Source organism: Staurois parvus, unplaced genomic scaffold (genome assembly GCF_062004578.1).
Source record: "Staurois parvus isolate SC_StPar_1 unplaced genomic scaffold, SC_StPar_1.0 ptg002140l, whole genome shotgun sequence".
In the NCBI taxonomy this organism is placed as follows: domain Eukaryota; kingdom Metazoa; phylum Chordata; class Amphibia; order Anura; family Ranidae; genus Staurois; species Staurois parvus.
This window is the reverse complement of record NW_028319936.1, coordinates 2,365,343-2,392,838: the sequence shown is the minus strand read 5'-3', so window position 1 is coordinate 2,392,838 and position 27,496 is coordinate 2,365,343. Positions and strand designations below refer to the sequence as shown.

At 41.9% G+C, this 27,496-nt stretch overlaps 1 protein-coding gene across 1 annotated transcript in view; it reads right to left on the bottom strand.

Annotated features, from left to right (window-relative positions):
• Positions 1–27,496, bottom strand: part of CLIC4 (CLIC family member 4) — a 104,316-nt gene that overhangs the window by 57,678 nt on the left and 19,142 nt on the right. The window lies entirely within an intron of this gene.

Below are 27,496 nucleotides of genomic sequence, written 5' to 3'. Positions count from 1 at the left end.
TTTAACTGACTACCAAAAGCAGATTGCATGAACACAGTGCAATTGCTATGCAATGCAGTGATTGCTATGAGTTTCCCACATAACACCAGTGTGAACCAGGACTGAGGCTCCATTCACACCAGATGCAGTGGGACGGTGCTGGGCGGTTATAACAAGGCAAAATGCCTTGTCTGTGTGCCAGTTTCACAGCACTGTGTTTCGATGGTGCGTAGTCCCAGTGAGAAGAAAAAGTAGTGAATATATACTTTTTTTTTTCAGTGCACCTCAGCAAGAGGAACCGCCCAGCGGCCAATTTAACTTTATGAAATGTCTGTGTGACATGTCAATAAAGTTTTTAATAAAAAAGGAACAGTGCGGTATAGAGCGGTGAATACCAACAGACCACTCCACGTTTTAAAGCAATTGCGCGGTCATGCAACGCTGCATCCAAATGAAATTTACGTCCTTTTTTTCCCCACAAATAGAGCTTTTTTTCGGTGGTATTTGTTCACCTCTATGGTTTTTATTTTTAGGCTAGAAACAAAAAAAAGACCTATAAGAGATTTTTTAAGAGTGTGAGTGTGTGTGTGTGTGTGGCACATCCATCCAGAGCAGTGTGATTACAAACACACCGCCCCAGAGTAAAAACAAACCCAGAAGTTAACCCTTTGATCACCCCTCAGGTTTACCCCTTCCTGCCCAGTACCATTAGTACAGTGTCAGTGTTTTTTTTTAGCATTGATCACTGTATTGGTGTCACTAGGGATGTCAGTGACACCAAGTCAGTTCCCCCCACTGTCAGAATTCTCGCCGCAGTCCCACTATAAGTCGCTGATCGCCGCCATTATTAGTAGAAATAAAAAATTAAGCATCTACACCGTTATAAGTTTCACGTAAACCAATTCATTTACACTTATTGGGATTTTGGTTTTTTTTTTTAGCAAAGACATGTAGCAGAATACATTTTGGCCTACATTTATGACGAAATTAGATTTTAAATTTTTTTACTGGACATGTTTAATAGCAAAGTATTTTATTTTTATAGCGCTAAAAAAAACCAAAGGGTTAACTGTGTGCTGTTTCACTATGTGGGGTGTGTGTGTGTGTGCGCGCTTCACTGTAAGCACACTGCTTTGTATGGCTCTGCTATGCAGAGCCATACAAAGCAGTGTGCAGGAGCTGACAGGGGAGAGATTTGTGTTTATACACAGGTCTCGCCCCCCGAGATACTTGGCGATCATTGGGTGCCACCGAGTAATTACCGGCCAGGACGCAGTGATTGACAGCCTAGGTCGCAAATGGCAGTACACGTAGGGCACGCGCCCCCTACCCGGAACTGCGACATCACATGTATATACACGTGGTTTTGCGCAACCGTGCCACCCTGTAGCAGTATTCCTGCTATAGGGCGGCCTGGAAGCGGTTAAACTCACTTCGTGCCTTATCGGAATTAAATTAGCCTCAGAACCTGTGTAATTAATATGTGTTCGGGTTTAAAGAGATGAGGTGACAACCCTACTTATGTACCTATTCACACGAGTGTGATGTCTAATGTGTAGTAACACCTTACGGGCATCAGTGCACTGCAGTGCCATTCATTCACCACTGCACTACAATATCTGACTGTTCTGTCTCTCCAATCTAAGCATTGAAAGTGTGATTTCTGTAACTTACAGTTGTGATGAGATAGCGATAACGCCAATCTTAGTTGAATATCACAGGCAGGGACTCAATACAGAAGACATCTTATAGATCTTGTGAAGTTTATTCCATAAACTGAGAGAATCTTACAACAATGAACATTTGATAGGTCAAATGATCATAATGTGACCTGCTTCATGACATAAGGCTAGAAGCTGCAATGCATTTCTGGGAAAAAGGGGTGGGCTATCTATACAGCATTAACTAAACCAGAGGAAAGGGAGGAGCAGAGACAAAATATAGAGAACACTTAAAGGCATATGACAGTCATGTGAAACAGGACAGTGACAATACAATGCCCTGCATTGTAGTGCACTGTTCAAAATGGTGCATGCACAATTCTTGGTCTGTTGTGGTGCATTAGGCAGCACATGTAGATTAGACACCACAGAGAACACGGCTGGTGTGAATGAAGCAATTACCCCTGATTCACATATATGCTGCCACACGGGCATGAGAGCCCATTCATTTGAATGGACTCATGTGCCCCGTGACAAGCCGGGAAGTCCCTGCACTTCCTAAAACGCAGCCCGCAGGGGAACCTTGGTTCCCAGTACAGCTGTGTTTTCCAGTGCGGGCAGCGTGCCATTAGAATGGGTCCGCAGTCCTCTGTGCGGGTGGTGCGCCTGCATAGATTTTCGTGCGGATCTGCAGCCACACCACCTGCACATATGTGAACCTAGCCTTAGACACACAACAAACTGGTCTAATGTGAATGAAGTAAATATGGTGTATATTACAAACACACACACACACTTTGAAGATGGAAAAAAAAAAAAAAAAAAAAAAAAAAAAAAAAAAAAAAACACACTTTGCAATGTTAAAAACAGTGAAAAAATATTAAATATACATAACAATTTTGTTCAACTGATGTATTCATTTTTTTTCCTTGATTCGTGGGGCAAGCCTCTGATCTGATCCAGCCCCTTATGCAAGTGAAGCTAACAAGTAATAGATCATCTCTGCAGCAATCTGTTTCAGCAAGAAGTAGGGCAGAGTTGGATCAGCTCAGTTAGGGCCAGTTCCATCTTAAAAAGCCTTTCCAGGTTACCAATTTTGAGTTATAGAAGAGGTCTGTGCTAGAATTACTGCCAATGATCTGACATTTGTGGTGACATCTCACGTGTGGTTTGATCGCTGTTTGTGTGCAAGTGGGACAGATGCGCGCATTCGCCTTTGGAGCGCAAGAACGGGAGGATGGGGGAGTTTTACAATTTTTTTTAATCACTGTTATTGCTGTCACAAGCAATGCAAACATTCTTGACAGGTACTTTTTAGGGAGAGATCTCTGAATTTAAAGGCATTCAGAAACGCCAATCTTGGTGTTTTTGAATGCTTTTATTTTTTAAAAATGGAGCCATTTACTTCAAAGTAAATCAGAAGTTTATTACCATGGAGAGCCGATCAAAAATCATTCTTGTCTTTATTGTGCTGTCTGGCCAGCCAGTGTCTCGGTCTACCGGTGGGATGGGAGAGCCCAAGAGTGGCAATGTGCAGGGGTGGGGGTGGGGGACAACAACGCTGCTTGTAATAGCAATCTAGTGTCTGGAAAGCTGCTTGCATTGCTATTACAAGAGAGCCGATCGCCGACTCTAAAAAATAGTACCAGGGTGCTGCAGCACTTTACACAAATTATCACAAAATCGATTACATAAAACATCTTTGCATCCATCATGTAGAGATAGCGTTGAGAGTTTAATTTTATAGTAGGTTAAGGAAGCACATGCACCTTGTAACAGCTGCTGTCTAAGAAGGTAAAATATACGTTTTTTTGAGCACAGTGGGTATATACAGCACAGGTGATTTGGGGTTAAGGGACAGCAGTACTGCTACCAATGCTGGGGGTTATTCTTGAGGCCACTGATGCCAACGCTGGGGGTGATTCTTGAAGCCACTGACACCAATGGTCCTCAATGATTTTCAGGTTTACCACCAGTGTCCCAGCCTATTGTCCTATGATGTTTAATCTCTCTCCACATGGAATACCTCTTTCTACATGAAAAGCTCCTTGCAGAAAGAGGACACAGAGCAAGGGGTATTACCAATGTCTTTCTAAAAGAAAGAGGGAATGTTTGGGTATTGCAGACATTTTAATTACAAAGAAAATACACGTGTCCTTAAAAATGCTCATATAGTACATCTGCAACTAGTCCTGTCTTAGAAGTCTGTAACCCAGCTGGCAAATTCCAGTTGGTAACAGCGTAGTTACCGGTTTCCTGGCCAAGTCTGAGATACAGGCCAGACATGTTTTTTTGCTTACAACAGAGCAAAGATTTTTGCAACAGGGTACAAGAACAAATAAACTGGAACCACTTTGATGCTAGAAATTTTGTCAGCAAACAGTTGGGAATTAGCAGCCTAAGCACTGAAAAATAAGCAAAAGGTCTGCAGTTGATTGTTCAGTAACAAAATATGCAGCACCACCACATTATCCCAAGCCAAAGATATTTCCTGCCTCCCACCAATATACTTTCCACAAAAGGGACAAGCCAATAGGGCTGATGCAACCTCATTGTAAGATCCATGTGCGTGGAACATATTCAAACACCACCTGTTCCCGAAAGAACAATTAATTTCTGACAGTTGCTAGGAATTATCACTGTGCGATGAGGAGACCAGATGGGATATAGCATTCGTAAAGAGAATGATGAATTATAAAGTAATAGGTGGAAAAGAACTTTAATACTCTGTTGCAGTAAGATGTTAAGAACACTGCCTTTTGTAAAACTATTTCCCACTTGGGAACATACATTAAAACAGTAACAACATAGCTCAGAAAGATACAGATGTACTGCAAGCATGTTCTATATTAACAAAAACGACTGGTTTTATGAATGACAAAGAAAAAAAAAAAAAAAAAAAAAAAGTACACAAAAGAACACAGGCCAATAAGGTAAAAGAACATTATTACCAAACAGACAGACAAGCATGAGAAAACAGCAAAATGACAATCTGCTAAAATAATTAAATATAACCAGTTAACCTACTTTTGCTACAATGCAAACAGAAAACCGTGGATACGTATGCCAGTACTTTATGCCCTTTTAGGGAGGTTTCTGACTAACCCGCTGGTTTTGTGTGGGTTAGCTATGCTTTACCATAGACCTCTATGATGTCCCGAGATATTAATGCAGTTTCAGAAAGCGCACCAAATATGCAGCATGCAGGAGTTTTGGTACGTTTTCTGAAACTGCACCAAAAACCTCAAGACTTCATAGAAGTCTATGGGAAAACGCTACTAACCCGCGGGTTAGCTACACTTTAGCAAAACTACAGCAGGGCAGTGCGAAACTGCCCTTATACTAATAATCAGGTCTGATTATTAAGGTTTTCATTCAAGAGACATATTTTTCACAAATATGTAATGAGTCTTGAGTGAAAACATTGATAAACTGACCCGTGTGTCTACCACCTACATTGGCACTGACTGGCAGCACAGATGCATTGGGGGGGGGAAAGGGAGGCCATAAAATTTAAAATAGCCCACACAATCTTGACAGCTAGTGGCCCAATGCACCATAAAAAAAAGGTTTCTTACAGGGGCCAATTACAAATACTTGTGCAAAACTGGAACAGTCTCCGCCCCCCCCCCCCCCAAGCAATCAACTCCATTTTTGTTTGGCTAATGCAAGAGTGAATCGAAACATCGCATTTCTAAAAGTCTAACTTTGTATTGTTATGTGGACCATTCTGTGTTGACGATGAATATGCTGACAGAACAAGAGAAGAGATGAGAAGAGAAAGAAGCTTGCTGCTACTTTTATTGTCCAATCACAGGCAGGAGGAAGGGGATCAAACTGCACTGCTTAAAGCGGAGTTCCACTCGACCTATCAAAAATTAAAAGTCAGCAGCTACAAAAAAAAAAAAAAAAAAACCGAACCCACTTACCTGTCCCTCGGTCCCACAGTGTGTCCCCCGCAGCTCATGTCACCGGCTGTCCTGTATTCCAGCATCTTCAGTGTGGGCACCCAGCTGTGATAATTTGCTGCTTCACATCCGGCTACCACTGCGCATGCACTTTGTTAATGATCCTGTAGTCTTCTGGGACCTATCACGTGTCCCAAAAGACTACAGGGAGGGAGGACACCTTCCGATCGCCGGACCGGAAGTGGGAGCGGGTACCTGTCAAATTCAGGTACCCACTCCCCAAAAGGTGCCAATCCTTAATGGGGAGCAGTCCTTAAAGCAGAACTTCCCCTTTTGGGTGGAGCTCCGCTTTAAGACCTCATGTACACTACTGCTCCTAAAACATGAGTTTAGGAACTTTTGGCGTTTTTTGCCAAAGCCCCTGAACTCAAATAAAAGCCTAGGTGTCCATGGACACAGTCTTTTACCAGAGTTTAGGAGCAGTTAAACGTTACTTTTCTGAATGCAGCATAATTGCGTTCAGGAGAGGAAAGTTTTGGCCAAAAAACACTAAATGCAACGAAAACATGCGTAAATAAACGGCTAGCTGCAATTATCGTTTATCCACGTCAATGGAAAATATTCTGGCCAATCAAATGAACATCCAAGCACTAAGCACGTTACCACGTTTAACATTTTCTGCTGCCAGGAGAGTTTGACAACTAGGCGAGTTCATGTGTACATGATGCATAAGTGATAGTCTCAAAATTTACAAAATCCTTCCTTACCGTTCTGCCTAGAGTTCAGGTTCAAAAGCCTAGTTAGCCATGTATGTTATGTTTAGGGGCGGAGTGAAAACTCATGGGGTCCCCGGGCAATAGGGGATTATGGGGCCCGTGTTCTTGCCCAAACTCAAAAAAGCCTATGAAAAAGGTACCAGGGGCATCTCATGGGGCCCCCTACTGACCCCAGTGCCCGAGTTTCCAAACGGTTAGTCCGCTCCTGGTTATGTTATAAGAAATTCTGCCTTTTAGGTGAAGAAATAACGCAGCAAAACAAAACAAAACAAAAAAAAAAAGACAAAAAAGGAAGAAAAAGGACAGTACCAAATTAAGTTGCCATACAAAAGAACTGAGCAGAGGGAACTGGAATGAAATAAGCAGTTAAACTAGTCCAGCATTCTGGAATAGAAGCATATACCAAAACACAACAACTGCATGGACTAGTATAAAATGTCTTCCATCCAGATTAGGCAGCAACATCATTCCACAATTTTCTTTTGCATAGAGTAATGTATACCATTTACAGCAAACGCAAAAATAAAAAAAGTATGACATTTGGGCCCAACGCCATCCAAAAATGGCCAAAAATCAGATTATTGCCTTAGAGGGATTCCAATGCAGCCAGTCGATAGGGGGGTTTTCCACTACAGGACTGCTCAAGTAGAAGGGAGTCTCCTATTCCCTGGCTCTCCTAATGGTGGCATGCAGGAGAAAATGGAGTGTTGAAGAGCTTGGGAATTTAGAACATTCATGAACTGCCCAACTCCTGTGAACGCAAGAATGGGAAGAACAGTACAGCAGAGTGGAGATATCTGGAATGAACTGTATGTAATGGTAGACTAGAGAGACCTGTTAGAATTCAGTTTAACCACTTGAGCTTTTGAGGATTTACCCCCCTTAATGACCTGGCTTTTTTTGCTGTTTGGCACTGCACTAATTCAAATGATAATTGCCAGGTCATGCAATGCTGTACCCAAACGAAATTTACGTCCTTTTTTTCACACAAATAGAGCTTTCTTTTGATGGTATTTTATCATCTGTGCGCTTTTTATTTTTTGCGCTATAAACAAAAAAAAAAAAAAAAAATTTTGAAAAGAAAAAAAAAAAAAAAAAAAAAAAAACACAATATTTTCTACTTTCAGCTATAAAAAATATATCGTAAACTCAAAGTTAGTCATAAATTTAAGCCAAAATGTATTCTGCTACATGTTTTTGGTAAAAAAAAAAATCCCGTGCATTAGCGGGCAAACTGGCGCTATATGGGAGGGGCGCTAACACTGTCGGAAGTCACCAGTGACACTAATACAGTGATCAGTAAAAATCTGTTCACTGTAATCAATGACACTGGTGACAGGGCAGTGAAGGGGTTAACTCGCGGGGGAATCACGGGGTTAGACGGGATTACTGGTGTATTAGCGGGAAATCTGGCGCTATCTGGGAGGCGCGCGAACACTATCGGTATTCGCCAGCGACACCAATACAGTGATCAGTAAAAAATCGGTTCACGGATCAGCAACACTGGTGACAGGGCAGTGAAGGGGTTAACGGGGGGGGGGGGGGGGAAGAGAAGAGATTAAGGGGTTAAATGGGATTACTTGTATACTAGCGGGCAAACTGGCGCTATCTGGGAGGGGTGCTAACACTATCGGAAGTCGCCAGTGACCAGTAAAAATCGGTTCACTGATCAGTGACACTGGTGACAGGGCAGTGAAGGGGTTAACGGGGGGGGGCGGCGATCAGGGGGTTAAATGTGACCTAGGTGTGTTCTAACTGTAAATGTGTAGTGTTTTACTCACGTTTACGGTGTCTTCTTCTCTGTCTGGAACGGAATGTGTCCAGGCAGAGAAGAATGACATCATATCCTGTCCTGTGTAAATGTCAACACAGGACAGGATAGGACAGGGACCGATCATCTGATTTCAGCCAGACATCACTGGCTGAAATCTAATGATTGATCCCTCGGGGATCAAATGGTGTCATCCACGGGTCGGCGGGAGCGCGCCCCCTACCGGCAAAAACGTTGGGAGCGCGGAACCCGTTTTATAACGTGGTTTTGCGCCCCAGTGCCGCCCTGCACACGTATATATACAGTGGCAGGGCGGCAAGCGATTAAGCTTCTAACTAACTAGTAGACTACAAAAAAAAAATGAAATATGTTTAAAAGAGATGTGCAGGTTTTCAAAAGAAAATACACACACACACACACACACACACACACACAATTGGTCCCCTGCCACCTGTAAGACCCAGAACGGAGTGATCAAAGACAGCCGACTGCTTAGTTCCTGGTCTCCAGTGAGTAGAAAGGCAGTAACTGACAGTCACCAGCTCTCTGCTCTGTCCCTCACTGGAGCACTGGGCTGTAGAGGGGTTGGAGCAGCTGGCTCAGGCTCTCAGCAGCTTGCTGACCTGACTGCTGGTCAGGCATTTGGGCAGATACCAACATTATTGTCGGGATATCTGCAGAACCTGGACCAGCTCAGTGATGTCAGCCAAATATGAGTCAAAGGAGTGCAAAACTAAGACCCATAGGAGAAGTATGGACAACAGGGATTTGCACATACTTCTAACCACTTGCCCTCTGGAAGATTTACCCCCACCCCCCCCCCCCTTCCTGACCAGGCCATTTTTTGCTATGTGACGATGTACATTTCAACTGGTAATTGTGCGATCATGCAACACTTTACCCAAATTAAATTTATGTCCATTTTTCACACACAATTAGATATTTCATGTATTGGTATTTGATTACCAATGGGATTTTTATTTTTTGTGATAAAACGAAAATTTCAGGGGGTGGGGGTGTGGGTTGGTTTGGCAGAGGAAAAAAAAGAAAATTCAACTTTGGTATTAAAAAAAAAAATCCAATAAACTTAAATTCAGTCATAAATTTAGGCCGAAATGTATTCTGCTACATATCTTTGGTAAAAGAAAAACAAAACCCAATAAGTGTATATGAAATAGTTTTGTGTAAAAGCTATAGCCTCTACAAACTATGTCAGATACTGGAATTTACACAGCTTTTACTTTGACTGCCTATCACATTTCTTGAGGTGCTAAAATGCCAGGGCGGTATAAACAAACACTCCCCAAATAATCCCTTTGAGAGTCCCATGGTGCGTAAATTAATTTCACTTCCTCACTACCCATCACAGTTTCAGAGGCTCTGAAATTCCAAAACAGCACAACCCCCCCACCCCTTTTTTGTAAAGCAGACATCCCAAACAATTTTCTGAGAGGCATGTTGAGTCAATGGAAGATTTTAAAAGAAGTTTTTGGAAAATGACAAAAAAAAAAAAAAAAAAAAAAAGGTTTGCACTTAAATGATATATTGCTCACATGCCGTGGGTATATGTGGAATTACACAATTTGATATATTGCTCACACATACTAGGACCTGCTGACAAAACATGTCCTACAGTGATGCACGCTCCAAACCCAGAAAAACACAGCAACGTACTGGTACGTTGCTGGCCCTGTAGCTGCCTACTGTCTGCAGTACATTGCAGGCAGGGGGGACAAGAAGTGGTTAAAATACAATTGTCTTGAAAGAATAATAGAGGCTGCAACTTCTGACCTAGTTGCTAGTTTGTGGCTGTTTAAACATTTATTAAGGTTCGTTAACACATGCTTTGCTGCTCCACTGAAAAGCGATACTCAGTGAATCACTTTTAAGAGGGTGGTTGGCAGGAAGCTGGAGGAAAACAATATGTTGCCTCCTTACTGCCTGTTTTAACTGTCAAAAAGTCTGCACCACCTAGCCTCAACTACAAGCAATGCAAGATGTTGTGGCTCAACCCCATTCACTTGAATGAAGAAAGTCCAGCAGAAGTATTGCCCAACAACCACAACATGCTCTACAACCACAACGATTTAAAGAATTATATATTTGTGTCTCGGCATGTGTACAACCCTGGCTGACCCACCTTTTACCTGGTGGTAACTGTTAACTAGACCTCAGGAAGAAAAAAAAAGGGGAAAAAAAAACACCAACCAAAAACACCACACACATTTAATGTTCCTCTCTCACTTGTGTCCTTTACCAGGGCAACAAAAGTACAGGTGTACCTTGGTCTACAAACGCCTCGGTTAATGTAATTTTAGGTTTACGAATGAAAATCCATTGAAAACGAATGCCTCGGTTTACACATTTTTTTCGCAATGCGAAGTGTATGTCTGTGCCGATTTTTAAATGCAATTGTCGGGTTTTTTTTTTTCTTCACTATAGCTCACAGAATTAGCTGTCACTTTCCTTGGAGTTAAAGGGAACAGTGTTTGTTTTAACTTGGGGAATTAAACTAAAAAGGAAACTTTTGTAGCTGGGGGAAGGAGGAAGGGAGGGAAGGAGGAGAAACCTTCGGGTCTGGTGTGGATTTTGAGGGGACCGCCAAAACAAAAAGGCAAAATCCTTATCCAAGCATACAGCCTGGAAGGACAGGAAAGGGGGGGCAGCGAGCCATACCAGGCCACATTCCCTCAACATGGGGGGGTGCTTTGGTGCAGGAGGGCTTTCCCCCCCCCAAAGCACATTTTCCCCATGTTGATGGGGACAAGGGCCTCTTCCCCACAACCCTGGCCGGTGGTTGTGGGGGTCTGCAGGCTTATCAAAATCTGGGCCCCCAAATCCCAGCCCCCCCCCATGTGCATGAGTATGGGGTACATGGTCCTGCTACTCATTGACAAAAAATAAAAAAAGTGTAGTGTGGGAAAGAAAAATTAAAAAAAAAAAAAAAACCAAAAAAACCACACACAGGACACAGTCTTTGATTAGTCCTTTATTAAAAGAAAATAGAATAAAAATAATGTCCCCCGCAATGGATCCAAGGTCAACCACAATGTCCTCCGCAGACTCGAAACAAATTAAAAAAAAAAAAAAAAAAAAAACACACCTCATGCGGTATTTTAGTAGTTTACTTTTTTCTGACCTCCGGAACGGATTAATTGGTTTTCAATGCATTCCTATGGGAAACGGCGTTTCGGTTTACAAATTTTTTGGTATAGGAAAAGTCCCGCAGAACGAATTAAATTCGTAAACCAAGGTATGCCTGTATATGAAAACCTTTTCCATTAAATCCTTTGTAACAGTTCATATTGCAGGTGCTCTATGCTCTGAAACATCCTGCAGGCTGCATATTTGGTTCAGTTTTTCAAAAGGAACACATCAAAAGTGCATCAGTGTGAAAGGGTCCTTATTCCAGTTTTTCTCATTGCAACATTTACATAAATAGAACAGTATTAAATACATAGACCACGCCTGCAAACAAGATACATATCACATGGCAATTTTTACAAACTACAGAAGAATGGAAAAGATTGGTAAATTCCAAAATTCCCGTGCTGTAGCTAAGGCAGACAGGCCAGAACTAAAATTAGCTCTGCTTAAAGATGGTTGCCAAATCATGCAGGACATCTCAATGACCTCACACTTCCGCATTAGGTTTTCACTGTGGTTTTTACACAGTGCTCTGTAGAAAGATAGGATGCCTAGGGGCCAAATCAACTGGAGCAGAGCCCTGGCTTTATACTGACACAAAGCAGTATCTTTCTGCACCTACACTCGCTTGAACCTGCTGCAACTGCTTAAAAACAGGGGCCAAAAGGGCTGCCATCTCATTAATGTTTTAACTCAGTGACTGGGATCCAAGTGTTTACATTAAAGAAGCAAGAGGCCATGAAGAAACAGCAAATACAAAGAAGCAAAATCATGTGCTGAGAAATAAATGTGACTTCATGAATCATTTTCTTTATATACGAGGGATAAACAGTTGGCCAAGACTATAGGTACAGATGATTTACAGGAGTACATGAACAAAGCCTTGTAGTACACCAAGAGAGGAGAAAGGGAGCTTGTATCAGAATTAATGATACAGAATAATCATTTAACCACTTCCAGTCCGGACACTTTTACCCCCTTCCTGTCTAGGCCAATTTTCGGCTTTCAGTGCTATCACACTTTGAATGACAATTGCGCAGTCATGCAACACTGTACCCATATGAATTTAGCATTTTTTGAGACAGAAAGGTTTATTTTGGTGGTATTTATTCACGACTGGGATTTTTATTTGTTTTGCTATGTAAATGAAAAAGTCCAAAAATTCTGAAAAAAGTGTTTTTCTTATAAAATTTTGCAAATAAATAGTATTTCATCATAAATATTGGCCAAAATTTATTACGTTATCTTTTTAGTTAAAAAAAAACAAAAAAAAAAAAACAAAAAAAAACACAAAAACAAAAATTAGTTTAGAACCAAAATTATAATTTTTAAAAACTTTTGTTTACTTTAATGTTTTTTTTACATACTGTCACCCTAGCAGTACAGTGTCACCATGGTGACACTGTACTACTTGTAGGGGGTGATGAAGTTTTTTTCTTCTTTTTTTACACTGATTGCTTTTACACCCATAAAGGCTGTAAAAGCAATCATTCCTCCTCCTCTCTGGCTGCATTCTTGCAGCCATTGAGAACTACTGTGCGAGCTGTGATTGGTCACAGCTTGTCACATGGTACAAGGCTGTTGTGAATAGCCTTGTACCATGTGACCTCTGATCATTCACAGATTTCACACGTAGTAAGCAATGATGCACAAATGACATCTTGCTTACTACTCTGCATGTTATCACTGATTGGCCGATCAGTGATCACATGATCGGGACCTCACACGGCCACCTGACCCTGCACTGCCACCATCCAGCCGTTTATATACAATGGCCGGACGGGAGGTGGTTAAAAAAAAGGTTAAAAAAAAGGTAAAAAAAAAAAAAAAAAAAAAAAGGATATCTGTGAAAGCAGAACATTTTTGTTACTTAATGTGGAACAAGTTTCAAGACACAAAGTGAATATTGTGGAAGACTGAATACAATATTAAAGCGGACCTCCAGACATATTACTCAACAGTATCAAAAGGGTATAAATCTATTCTGTGTGCCCCAAACATCTTTACAAACTCAGGTTACCCTGTAAAAGTAGGAGGTGACAATCATTGGGCTGCACCTAGCTTGCGCAGAAAGCAGGCTCCACCCACTACAAGACTGCCTGCAGAATCTGGCGGAGGGGGCGGATACAAGATCTAATACCCCAGGTCTTTATTACAGGAAATTCCTGAACAAAGGCAAAGTGCAGAGGTGGTTTCATTCTGGGATACTGCTCAGATCTAGGAAAAAATACACCATGCAACACCAAGATTTAAGTAAAAATACACATCTCTTGCATATAGATAATATTTAATTGCAAATTTAGCTTCTGCTGACAGGAGACCACTGACATATCGTGAGTGCAATTCCATCTGAATGATTATGGTGAAATCCAGATTGATGAGGAGCTTAAAGTTACGTTAAAGGACAGGCTCAACTGATAGTGACGGGGTAAATTATGCAAGAGACAGACATCCAGGAACAGTTAAAAAAAAATAAAAAAATAAAAAAAAAAGTTTCTCTTGCTCCTTTAGGGCTCATGTACACTGCAGCTGATAAACTCACATTTAGGAGCTGTTCAGCGTGTTTACAGCAGCCCCTGAACTCACCTTAACGTTTTCCTATGTGTCCATGTACACATCTTTGTTTACAGTCATTTGAGTTTACAGTTTTTTTTGAACGCAGAAATCTTGCGTTCAGCAGTCTATTTTATCAGCGTTTCAAACGCAAAACCCTTGTAAAAACATGGGAAATCACGTTTATAAGCGTTTGGAATTTTTTTTTTTTAACCTTCCAGTTCCCGATGCTGTCCAGAGCCTTTTTTCATCATGAAAAATGCATTCAAGGTACTCAAATGGACAAAACCACTGAACACAGGATGTTCCTACCAAGCTTGTCACACATTGTAATGACCTTTTCACACCTCAGATCTCTCCCACCCTTTGAAACAAAAGATATGTTAATGAACATTCACACCTTATATTCCTCATGAAGACCCCCTGCCAGGTGACCTTAATGGCTCACTCCACCAGAGACCTTTCCCACCCTTGGAAACAAAAGAAATGTTAATGAGCAACTCACACCTAAACTAATCTCAACACATACTGCTGTCTCTGCTTCTACTCTCTGAAACAGTCTGAAATAGTTAATTTACCACTTCACTGCATTCTGGGCATTTGGGAGGTTCTCCTGTGCTCATCTTTAAAAAACGCTTCCAAACGTGCATAAACGCATTATGCAAACGTGGCTTAAACAGACTTTAACCTACGTTTTCCAGCAGTCAATTTCCATCGTTCAGAAGTGTCCCATGTACATGGGGCCTTAATCAGCAAGGCATTAAAACAGTTTTAATGGAGGAAAGTTTTATGCTGCAAGACCAGATCATAAATCAAACAAAACACTTACTACTCTGAACCACAAACTAACAGGGTGCTCCCTAATGGGTTTTTACCAACAAGCAGGAACCACGTGTACTTTTTACTGTTCTGTCAGCACTCAGCCTGTTCACCCAGCAGCAGGTTCTCAGAGGAGGGAGGGAGAGGGAGAGAGAGAGCCCCAAGCACATGTCTGCTCACATTTATAAAAGGTTTGTGGACATCGGAGACGTAAGCTGGCCATAGTTTTCTTACAACTTTCTGTAGAATTTCCTTCAACTTTGTAGTGCAATAACCAGCCTATATAGATACAAAATTTAAAGCGTTGTTTAGGTTTGACCTAATTTATTATGTGAAATTTGTATAATGTATGGCCAGCCTAAGGCTACGGTCACACTAGCGTTGTGTGCAGGCGTCAGAAAGGCTGTCAGGAATGGACTCACCACTGGTGGTGCTGTGGCTCACTTGCTCTCTGGGCTGCAGTACCAGCTCCTACCAGAGGGTGCTTTCAGCAGCCAGGGTCTCACTCCTGCAATCAAGCCATCACCTGAGGCTGATTGCAGGAGATCTATTTAAGCAGGACCAGGCCTGCAATCAATGCCTTGGTGTTTGTTTCCCATGAGCCCCTGTACCTGGTATCCTGTGAATCTTCTGTTGCAGACCTCTGCATTGTTCCTGACCCTGCTGACCGTCTCCTGTTTAACCCCTGGCGTGCCTGACCATCCTTCTGCCTGATCCTCTGTACCGCGCTGCCCGTGAGTTACTGAACCCGGCTTGTGACTCTGACCAGTCTCTGCCTGCTCCGCCAGTACCTCGCTGCCCACACGTTGCTGACCTGGCCTGCCTGACTATGCCTTACGCTACCCAGACGATCCATCCATCCCACACGGATTTGTACCTGTTACCAGGTCTGCCAGCCTCTTCACGTCAGGCTCCTTTCCCCGCACACCTCTGACGACGCTCTCTACCATTTCCGGACGTACTCAGGGGTCGCGACCTGGTCTCAGTCTGCTCCAAGTCCATCCCCACCATCAGGGGCCCTGGTGAATAAGCAGATTTGGACTTCGACCCCGCGCCCTGAGGAACCCCATGCTGTGGGCTGCTAGAGATGCCGCCAGGCGGTGCTTAACAGTACCGAAACGACCTGCCTGACCATTCCACCTCTCCAACCCTGACTACACCTGTGTTCCCACACATTTCTGGTCATACCCGGATCCCTAACAAAGGCATTTGGGAAGGGTTTTTAACCGTTTCCCAAACGCCTGGGACAATTGTGCACATTGCAGCACATAGTGCTGTTCTAAAGGGAGCGTTAGCGTCGTGGCAAAACAGACGCCTCTGGTCGAGTCAGGAGGCGTTGAAGCCTCCTATTCTAGTCTATGGTGCCGCTCCACAAACACCCGGCGTTTGCGGTGCGTTTGCGGAGCAGTAACACCATTCAAACTTCATTATAGGCGTTTGCGGGCCTTTTTAATGCTCGGCAAATGCCTAGCAACCGCCGCTGAACCGCGCATGCGGTGTTTGCCGAGCGTTAAAAAACGTTTCGCAAACGCCGGACCAACGTTTGTCAAACGCTATAGGGGCGTTTGGCAAGAGTTGATAAAACAGTCAAGTGTGAATGAGCCCTTAGAACAAGGTCTGGCTACCAGATAAGATTCTGAGAAAACAAAAGCTGGCTTCGTCCATATCAGCAATCAACTCTGGAGCCCCTCACCATGTGAGAAACCTAGGTGAACCATACACACAGTTCACAATTCCACCAGCCAGTGCCTCACAATGTTTTATTCAAGTCTGTATACAAGAAAAAAAGCTATGACAAATAGCTGAAGGGGATTGATAAGTCCAAAAAAGAAGAAAAAAAAAAAAAAAAAAACACAAAAAAAAACAACACCACACGTAAGGGTCGGATAAGTCTAAGAAAGAAAGAAAAGATAAAACACAAGTGAAAGGAATAAGGAAAAAGAAAAGAAATCTGGATTCTTTTAGTGTTAAAATTTCAGCATAAGACCTTCATGGTGATGTACAGAGATGCAAGTCATAAGAAGGCAGCAGAGGAGGGCTGAATCAATAATAGAACCTAGATTAGTGACAATGTTAGCTTGGATTCACACATTGAAATATATATATAATAATAAAAAAAAAAAAAAACCAACATGTCATGACCCATGTTAACACATCGACGTGTTGACGTTTAATAGAGTGCACTTCAACTTTAAAAACTGCAAGCAATTAAAGTCAGCGAGCACAGCCTACTTTGTTAATACTTTGATTTGTTATCCAGGCATTGATGTAGGCCCAACCGTTTGAAGAGCAAGGGCCACTTAAAATGATTTGGTAACTGTCACGGGCCGCAATGAAATGAAAACGGTTCAGTATTTTGAATGTTTGTGATTTTTAAAGCATAATGAACATTTTCCCCCCTGCAGCTGCTGAATGTCGGCAGGAGGGAGAGAAGGAGAAGCCAGCTTTAAAGCAGTTGGAGGAAAATGGAGAGGATTGGTTCCTGTATATGCCATCGCTCCTGTAAAGTGTAAAAAATTTGACAGGGAGGCCGTACGGGCCCCCGGGAGCATGGGGTGGGGTCACCACTGCAGCCCCCCGATGCTACACCAGTGGTTGGGGCAGTGTGGTAAAAACCACCTGCCCCAAAACTACAAATGTAAAACAAGTCCTTACTGTCCTTAACCAATAGCCGCCCGGCCAATAGCCGTTTGGCAGCCTGCAAAATGCTGTAGATTTCCGGGTGGACGCCATATGGCATACTCCCAGGCATGCACAGTTTTCGCACTTGCAGAGCTGCACGATCTGTCACCGGCCGTGTACCTCGGACACGGCCGATGACAGATCTGAGTACCGGCCCACGTTGCCGGTACCATGTGACCAATCACAGCAGGTCACATGACAGTTGTATACAATGGATGGCTTCATTCATGCCATCCATTGTATACTAGTGTCTAGCTGTGAATGGTCACAGCGATCACATGCACATGTCATGTGATTAGCTGTGGCCAAAATCACAGCTAAGCACAAAAAAAAAAAAAAAAAAAAAAAAAAAAAAGTGAAAATTTTGTAATTTTTTTTAATTTTCTAAAAAATGACAAAAAAAAAAAAAAAAACCACAAACTTCAAAAATAACTTGCCATGCCTCTTATGAAGTACGTCTGTCTACTTTGCAAAAAGGGGTCATTTGGGGGGATATCTGTACTGTTCTGACATTCTTGGACCTCAAGAAATTAGATTGGCTGTCAGTACTTCAGGATTGATCAATATTCAGATCTATACCATAGTTTGTGAACTCTATAACTTTCCTACAAACTAAATAATACATCCTAATTTGGGTTATTTTCACCAAAGACATGTAGTAGAATACATCTTGGCCTAAATTTATGAAGGACAATTATTTATTTGCAAACTTTTATAACAGAAACAAAGAAAAATGTTTTTTTTTTTCAAAATGTTCGGTCTTTTTTTGTTAATTTAGCAAAAAATAAAAACCCCAGCGGTGATTAAATACCACCAAAGAAAGCTCTAGTTGTGTGAAGAAAATGACAAAATTTTAAGTTTGGGTACAATGTTGTATGACCGCGCAATTAAAAGTGTGAGAGCGCTGAAACCTGAAAAATGGCCTGGGAGGGAAGGGGGGAAAAGTGCCCGGTATGGAAATGGTTAAACCCCTATAAGGCTGCTTTCACCCTTATGCACTGCAGTTTACCTGCACCACAGGTGTAACAGTGCACCTGCTGCTTTTTTGTGGGTTAGCTTCACTTTGCACCTCACCCGCAAGATAGAATAGAAATCTATGGCACTTTCTGAAAGCACACCAAAACATTTAGTTTTGGAGGTCAAGGGCCACATCAGAGGGCTTCCAGTGCCACATGCGTCCCAAGGGCCACAGATTGAGCACCCTTGCTGTAGCGTATACCAGTGAAGTCACTTTTGTTACAGATTTGGTGATATGTGAACACCCGGATGGATGCAGGAAATTTGAAATAAGAAATATTGTTAGCTTCTTACAGTCACGACAGGTGTAACTTGCACCACTGGAGCACAACTGCCACTCCCAGGTTTGGCCAACACAGCTATGAGAAGCCAATGTGGAGAAAAATCTAAATGGTGTTCCCTGGACCAACAGGTCACAGCAATGATAAGCCAAAGAAAAGTGGCAACACAAATTCGAATACAATAGATACACATGTATAGTAGAGGCACGAGACCATCATGTTCTCCTCCTGCAGAAATTGTACATTTTCTAGCACTATCAGGGTTTTGAGCTTAAACAGTGACTAGTGAAGTTGTACTTTGGAGGTTGCAGGATTTTTTCACAGGTACAGTGAGTGAACCATACAGTATTATATGCAAGTTTAATTAAAACGGTCTGTAAATGCACAAAATTAAAAGTATCTCTTGGATAAACTGTTTGCTTTTTCGTACACCAACTTCAGAAAGGGATAAAACCAGAGACTAGAAACATTTTAACTAAAAACTGAATACTAGGACTTTGACATCAGGCGGTTTCAAATATTTCAGAGTGCCAGAGGACAGCATAGGTGCATCACAAAAGCAGCATCTTCTAATTCGAGTTAACAGGTTGGGGAAAACTGGAAGTGTAGTAAAAGCTGCAAGGGGAGTTGAGAGAGACAAGTAATAAACACTCAGATGCAGCAGCAGAAGGGATTGAGAGCATAAGTCAAGAGAGCGTGAGAGAGGAGGGGGAAGAGAGGGAAAACTGGATGGTTGGAGAGAGAATAAAAAGAACATTGAAGGGGGAAGGGTAGTGCAAGCACAGATCATCCTACTGCTGGATAGTTCATTAAAATCTACAACACTAAACCAAAATAAAAAATACTGTACAATCAAGGAAATTAAAATGCGGTTATAATTGGATACTCTAAAACACCAAATAAACATTCCTAGGAACCTTTTCATAGTGTGTACATCATTCTGATTTAGGAGATAGTCAAATCTGCTTACTGCAAGCACAGAGGATGGTGTCAAGAGATTCTCCAGCATGCCAGAAAACCACACTTTTTCCTAATATTTTCACTGATTACTGCTGGCAAAGGAAAACTGGGCAATGTGAACAGGCCCTCAGCTCCTGTACCAATACAGGTTTACCTTCACTTCTTATGACAACATCTCCCCAATAAGCTGACAGAAATTCACACTTTTCTCACAAGTTCAAAAAGTTTTACCTGGGAGTTCCACAATAAAACCAAAAACTGAGAAAATTGTTAAGATCAGAGGCATTTTGTTTTAACAAAAACAAAAAAAAGCACGAGCCTCATATCTCTGAAAAATGCCATTTATTTTGCAATATTTCACAGCACAACCATCAATTCCAAAATTAAAATAAAAATGTAGACAACTTTTTTTGGTCTTGGAGAGGGGGGGGGAAAAAAAAAAAAAAGGGGGGGGGTGGGAGAGAAAGGAGGTTATCTGCCATCTGTGTCAGTATGTGCAGATTTCCATTAACTGCCTGTGCCATAGTCACAAAAGAAGTGAGAGGAAATCCTTGGTTATCACCAGAATGTAATGATTTGTCTTTTTCCCGTTCTGGTGACATCCCAACATTTGGGATCTTCTTTCACTCTTTGACTTGGTGATATTGGTAAAGAGAACAGAGGGCGATTCTCCTTTTAAAAAAAAAAAAAACCCCATCCTAGACAGCAGTAAAAACCTGAAAGGTGTTCTAATCCCTCTCCACTCTATCCTTTAGATGTACTTTAAAAAAGGAGGAGTACAGCCAAAACACAAAAGGCCAGAGCAGACAGCGGTGACTGTCCGTGAGAACTCAGTGATCAGCAAATTTTCTTTAGAAAATTGGAAATTTCATGCGTTTTGTAATCCGATGGTCGAATTTTGAAATCAATAGTGGCACCAACTAAGGTTTCAAATTTCACCTGATGTTGCTACAGAATAGAATCTTCGTGGCCAAAAATTTTCTTTTATTTCCAGGTCACAGATCATGCTCATTTCTATTTCAATTACATTTCTCACATGATTCTCCCATCATTGATTAGAAATTCGTTAGTTTTTAAAAACAAAAATTTCCAACGTGCCCAATCACTCAAATTCGATGCTCACATGAAAATCGGCTGTTTCTGTGGCCCACTAATTGTGCAAAATGCAAACGAAAATTCTTAGAAAAGATTTTCGAAAGAAAATTCTTTCGGAATTCGACCCGTGTATGGCCGGGTTTAAAGCAGACAGGGGATAGATGCAGCAATTGACTGATGCTGCATCTGCCTAGGCAAGTTTAATGGGGGAAAAAAAATTAAAAGCCATACGTCTTTTTTGATTACATTTAGTGTTGGATGGAGTGAGGAAGAGTTAGAACTAATGTCAGGTATTTATCTGACTCCGCTGGGGAGATTTTCCCTCCCTTTCAGTACCAGTTACTGGTTCAACCTGAAAACGAAGGCTTGGTTCCCATTACTGAATGCATGGGTTCACAAGTTCCATGTGTTGCATGTTGGGCTGCCTTAGCCAAGAGAAACATGGGGAAAAGTCCCCAACCCTTTTGTAAAACTGCACCACACTGAACCACATGCTTGGCATACAACAGCCAACGTCAGGAAAACAAAGGACAGCAGACATTGCCTCATAGAAAATCTATGGCCGACATCACTGCCCAGACATTACCAACCATTGTTGGCACTCTTTTCACTCTTCTGAATTTGGCTGTTGGGGAGATCATGTGATCAGACCGGAGCACCCTCAGAATAGGTATGTATAAGAATCTTCTTTTCACAGGGTAGTTGGAATAGGATTTTGAGGTACCCTCTTCGACCACCTAAGTGATCGGAGCAAGGTTCTCCCCCCCGCAGCCTCTTGTAAAAACGTCAGAGGTCTCGGGAAGACTGCAGGACCATTCATGGGGTGCAGTGCAGTTCACACATGCAATGAGCAGCCAGCTGTGACAGAGTTAGGATGCTGATGCCTGGACTCGAAGACGGGGCAAAGAGTCAGTAACTCAGTAGCCTCTGCAGCAAGAATTCAGTAGAAAATTTCCAACTCTTATACAGTGTCCCTCTGTGAGCTGCACAATTAATCCGCTATATGTAACCAGAAAGTGGTTCAATATGAATGGAGATTGGCAAGCACCTGACAGCATATGTGAGAGAAGCCAATATGTAACAAAAGAACAAGAAAGCAGCTGGCAACCACATGAGTCCAAATACAAACATGTCAAGTGAGACATCTACATAATTCTCATCTCACCTTACACCTGGTGTCAAGACATGTACAATTCTGAAGAAGCAATTACCCTCTGCCTCCAAGGTACAGGGCCCTCCACAGAACTCTACAACCATGGCTTTTCTTCCAAGACACGGCTCAATCATGCATAGAAATCAAAGATCACATGGGGCCTGGGAGAAGCACATTCAAGTGACTTCAGTAACAGATCAGGTTAATGATTTCCAAAAGTGAACCTGTGTGATAAAATACTGTACATCTTTAAAGTGTTTGTAGAGCCAACCATTTTTATTAGTTTTGGAAAGGAAAGGGTTAGAATAACTGTCAGGTTTTTACGGCTACCTGGGTTATCTTTAGAGAGATTACCTGCACCTCCTGTTCTGCTGACAATGTTTTACCAGACAGGAAGTGACAACAGAAAGACAAATAAAAAGGATTTTCTTTAGTAAAAGTTATTAAACATACAATGAGCTGTGCATGTGCAGCTCAGCATACATTTTTGGCACGGGTCCTGTGTGCCAGGTTATTAGTTTCATGTCCATTAGTCACATTATTCCCCACCAGACAATTAGAACAGCTGAAGACCAAACACCCAGAAAAAAAGCCAAGGAGAATATGTCAGCAGCCAGAAGGATCTAACAGTCACATTGCTGGAACAGAGGAGAGTATCTTTATAGAAGAAAAAAAAAACTCAAAACCATTTGTACATAAATCAGAAAGTGTTGTAGACACTTTAGAATCCTCTTGCACCTCTGCACTGAAATTATCAGGGTTTGCGGCAGTTTTAGGAGGTGAAGCCATATACCGGACAGTCTGTCCTCCGTGCAGCATTACTGAGCACACTTCCCAACTACTGCCCCTATCACACTGAGGAGCATGGCCAAGGAATTTTGTAGTGGGATGGACAGAATGTGATGGGGAACCAAGTTGAGTGACTAGTTCCCACACCAGGTCCACCCTCCTGTTTGAAACATCATTGAACAAATAAAGACATTACTATAAGTGGGTAACCATATCTGACCCCTTTGTTAATATTCATCTTTTGGCCAGAGAATTTCCCAGTTGGCAGATGAATGGGGTCAGGGATGAGTCATCAGTTGCTAAGAAGCTGCTGCCAGCATCCTAGAAACCACGAGCCCTGTGTAGGAAGCAGTCACATTCATGACAGATACCCAGTAAAGATATGTCCCACTTTGAGCACTGGTGTCTCGTTATACACCAGCACAGAGTTAGGCTGGCCATACATTATACAATTATCTGCAGATTTTTGGTTTAGATTTACCAAAAACCATATAATAGGAGGACAAACCTAAACAACACTTTCAGTTGTATCCAATTAGGCAGGCCCTTGCACTACATAGTTGAAGGTAAATCTAAAGGAAATTGGGCAGAAAATCTGCAGATAATTGTATAATGTATGGCCAGCCTTAGCCCTAACCAGCTTCCAAATCCACAAACTAGTTTTATTCTTTTTCATTCTAGTTCAGACATACGGACAGATTTTTAAAATGGCAGTAGTAAGAACTGCCTCAATTTGTCGCATGTGTTGGTACCATTACTAAAACTGTTGTAAATACTTGCCTGAATTAGGTAAAGGTAGTTTTAAAATGATCTACTACCAGAAATGTGCCTTAAATAGTTTGTTGAATTCTCCAGGTTATATGTGCTTGGAATAATACACGTGGGTTTTCTAATGCACTGGTGTGAGAGAGCCCTTAGACTGAATGCAGAACACAGATATAAAAAGGCACAAATTAAAAGTGATTGTAAAAAGGTAAATAATGTCTAAGAAATTCTGCAGTAGGTTCGGTCAGGTGTTTCCGATCAGACACAGACAGGAAGCCTGTACAAACTGAGGACAGGCAGTCACTGCAGCTGTTCACAGAAATTTGCATGTAAATGCATGAAGAGCCATTCCCTGTGGTTTGGGACAGATGTACACTGAACTGTCTGCATTCAAGAATACACATCCATCACAAACTAAAACTTAAATTGCTGTATGTGCGATTACAAAATGAAGAGCCCTGGACAGTGTCAGCCTGTCATTGATCTATACAGGCTTCCTGTTCTCTGCTGATCAGAAAAACTTGGCTGTACTGTATCTACCACAGAAATATGCTGACCTGGGTGATGTAGGGCCGTAATCAGCTGTGTACACTAACCCTGTCTTAATTATACCCACTTATTTGACCCCTTTTAGTAAGCTACAAAACATCTATGGGGCACTTTGTAATCATGCCATACTATCAGTCAGCATCAAAGAAGATTATAAAAGGTTTCTGCTGACAGTTCAAATCAGTAAACCTCACATACTAAACCTTTGCTGGATGTTACGGTTAAAAAAAAAAATAAAAAAAGTGTTACATGCACAAACAATTACTCCAGCCACTATTTCTAAGGCCTGGGTTCCCACTACTGTGATTTTAGATGCGACTTGACTCGCACAGAATCGCATGACAACAGAAATCACATTTTCAATAGTGTTCATTCACATCAACGTATGGCACGATTTTGATTTAGATTCCTGTACTACTTTGGGTGCGGTTCCAGAACGATTGTGGCCACATAGAATACGCAAACTACATCCAAGTAGCGTCCGAGCAGCACTACCCAATCACATTAAAAGTTGGATTAAAAAAAAAAAATTATCAGATCGCTGCAGTGTGAGCTAAACCCAAGTTTCCAAACTTCACATTTTTCTTGGCAAAATTAAAAAGTTTAAACTAACCATAAAGTGGTCGTATCCATCACAAGTGACAGAGGACTTGCTTGATATACAGTATTTAACATACAAATACCAAAAATGACCCTCAGTCAGTGAGTGTTACCTTTAACAATGTCCCAAAATATATTGTCCTATAAACTCTCTCAGGCATCGTTCACATTGAGCGGACGTGCTAAAAAGGCTCAGAGCTACCTAGTGTTTTAAAACCCCTCACACAAAGTTTTTATTTATTTTGTATTACAGGTGCTTATATAGAGCCATCAATTTACGCAGCATTTTACATATTGTATGTTCACATCAGTCCCTAACCCTCAAGGAGTTTGCAATCTAAGGTCCCTAACTCACATTCATACATACACATACTAGGGCCAATTTAGACAGGAGCCAACTAACCTACCAGCATGTCTTTGGAGTGTGGAAGGAAACCGGAGTACTGGGAGGAAACCTACACAGGCACAGAGAAAACATGCAGATTCCAGGCAGGTAGTGCCAGGTTCAAGACAAATTTGGTCTAGGCAGCTGCCCTGAATTTGGGAGCTTCTTTGGGCACAGGACCAACTTTGTAACATCAAAGGCTATGTGAAGGCATCTTGTGCTACCCGTTAGGCCCCATTCACACACTTGGCAAAACACTGCGCATTTTGAGAAATGCCGTGTGTTTAGGAAACATGCTGCAGACCTTGTGGTGTCATTAACTGTTAATGCAAATGGGCTTCAAACGCTAGCTGGAAAAACATACCACGCATCGGCACCTGAAAGGTTCTGAAGCTTCTTTGGTGCTTTTGTCATGTGTAGGGCAACCCTATCTGCAACACGCAAAAAACGTGCACAGAAAAAAAAAAAAAAAAAACCCACACAACATGCAGTAGAGTATAAAACCTTGCGTGCAGCAGCCCTCCCGATACTGAGCCCCATCTCAAATCAGTGATGTGCACGAAAGCCTCAGCTCCCTTGGGTCTCTCCCTCTTCATTGGCTGATACAGCAGCTGTAGCCACTGGCTTCCGCTACTGTCAACCACAGCCAGTGAGCCAATGAGAAAAGTGTCGGTCGGGCCAATCCAAATGGACACACAGAACAGCGGCTCGGGAGATAACCTGCTCAGGTGCCTCCATAGTAAGCTGCTTGTTATTATTAATATTATAAAAGGATTTATATAGCGCCAACAGTTTGCTCAGCGCTTTACAATATAAAAAAAGGGAGACAATACAGTTCAATACAAGAGGGATAGGAGGGCCCTGCTCCTCGGAGCTTACAATGCCTAGTAGGGGCACTAGGCAGGAGGGAAGGGCCAGGTGCGCCAGCAGGGGAACCCGAAAAAAGGAGGATCTGGGCTGCTCTGTGCGAAACCATTACACAGAGTAGGCAAGTATGACATGTTTGTTATTTAAAAAAAAAAAAAAAAAAAAAAAAAAAAAATCTGCCTGCAATATCACTTTAAGGTGCAGTGTGAAAAAAAATCCTGCTTGCTGCATCCGATATAATTTCATCAAAACACACGTTATATAGAGTTCAATGGTAATGCACATAAAACATATGTAAAATGCACAGGCGTGAACCTAGCCTTAGCTGGCACAGTGTTTACCATCTTAGGTACTCTTTATTCCTGTGTGAATACAGCACATGAGCTGAGCATAGTATGAGCCAGACCATAGATAAACAGCAGCCTGCCCAGACCCAGGCTTCATGGATGTGTTAGGTCATTAAAGTCTTCAGCCTAGTGCATGTTTTTCTTTGAGTTTTAGGTTTTATTTGCAGATAAATATGCTTAAAGTGCATCGCCCATACAACAACCAGTCAGATTCTGGTCTTCTTTCTGCAATCTGTGGTGAAAAGGACAAATTGCAGATTGCCATGTTGCAAAGTCTTTTGTAATTGCTGATGGGCTTTAACAAAGTAATTTCCATAACAAAACAGTTTGATCCACTTTGACTGTCCATAATCTGAGCAACAATGCTTCAGAGGTGTGCCGGTAGGAATCTAACTGGGGAAAATGTGAACTTACACTGGTCTTAGAAGTGTGAATTAAATAATCTAATGGGTTACTGTAGGACTACTAAAATAGTCATTTTTTGATAATTGTATTTGAAGAGTATGGAAAGCGGAAATCATAATTTTCAGAAAGCATGCATATCCCAGGCAGCTGGAAATGAAAATAGGACACAAATCCCCCCCAGGAGCAAACTCCCAGTATGTGGCATGAATAAATGACATTATGACAAAAGAAGAGTAATATCAGGTCAGAGAAAGCTATTCATCAGTCAAAGCTGTATGTCTGCAGCCCGACTAGAATTAAATGATTTGGGTTATAAATAAAGGACAATACAGCATCAGGTTAGACCAATATAAATGACATTGGCTCCCGTGGAAAAGATTAATCACTCAAAAAAGGAAGGAAGAAACACAGAAGTAAGCAGGTTTTATTCCAGCCCGCTCGGGTGTAAACTCTGCAGACTCCGGCACTACAGTTTTTAGGTAGAGACCCGAAGTAGACCCAAGACCCAGTAGTGCCATGGTCTAGGAGAGGAGACCTACAATGCCTACATCCAAAACATGTAAGAAATATACAGTAGGAACATGCAAACAAGATACGTCTAATGTAGAAGAAATACTGCAAGATGGGACCCTGTAGATGTGATGGCTGCATTTGTTTTCTTTTTAAAGCTTTCTTTCCTCTATTTTCACCTGGTGATCTTACCAGTAAGTCTGTTCTTAAACAGAGCAAGCTCACCTACAAATGTAGCACTTAGAGGGTTGAGACAAACCGTTTACCACTGACAGGGGTGCTTACAATGATCAGTTATTTATGGAAAACCTTTAAAAAAAAAAAGTTGCTGTAACTATTAGTGTATCTAAATCTGCTGCTGTTCAAAAGGTGCCCCTGTGCACCTTCATTCAGAATGGGGGCGTTCTAATACAGGATGTGTGTTACTGGCCAAACCACAGCTGGAAACAGATGTAGTGGGTGCATTAGTTTTCCTTT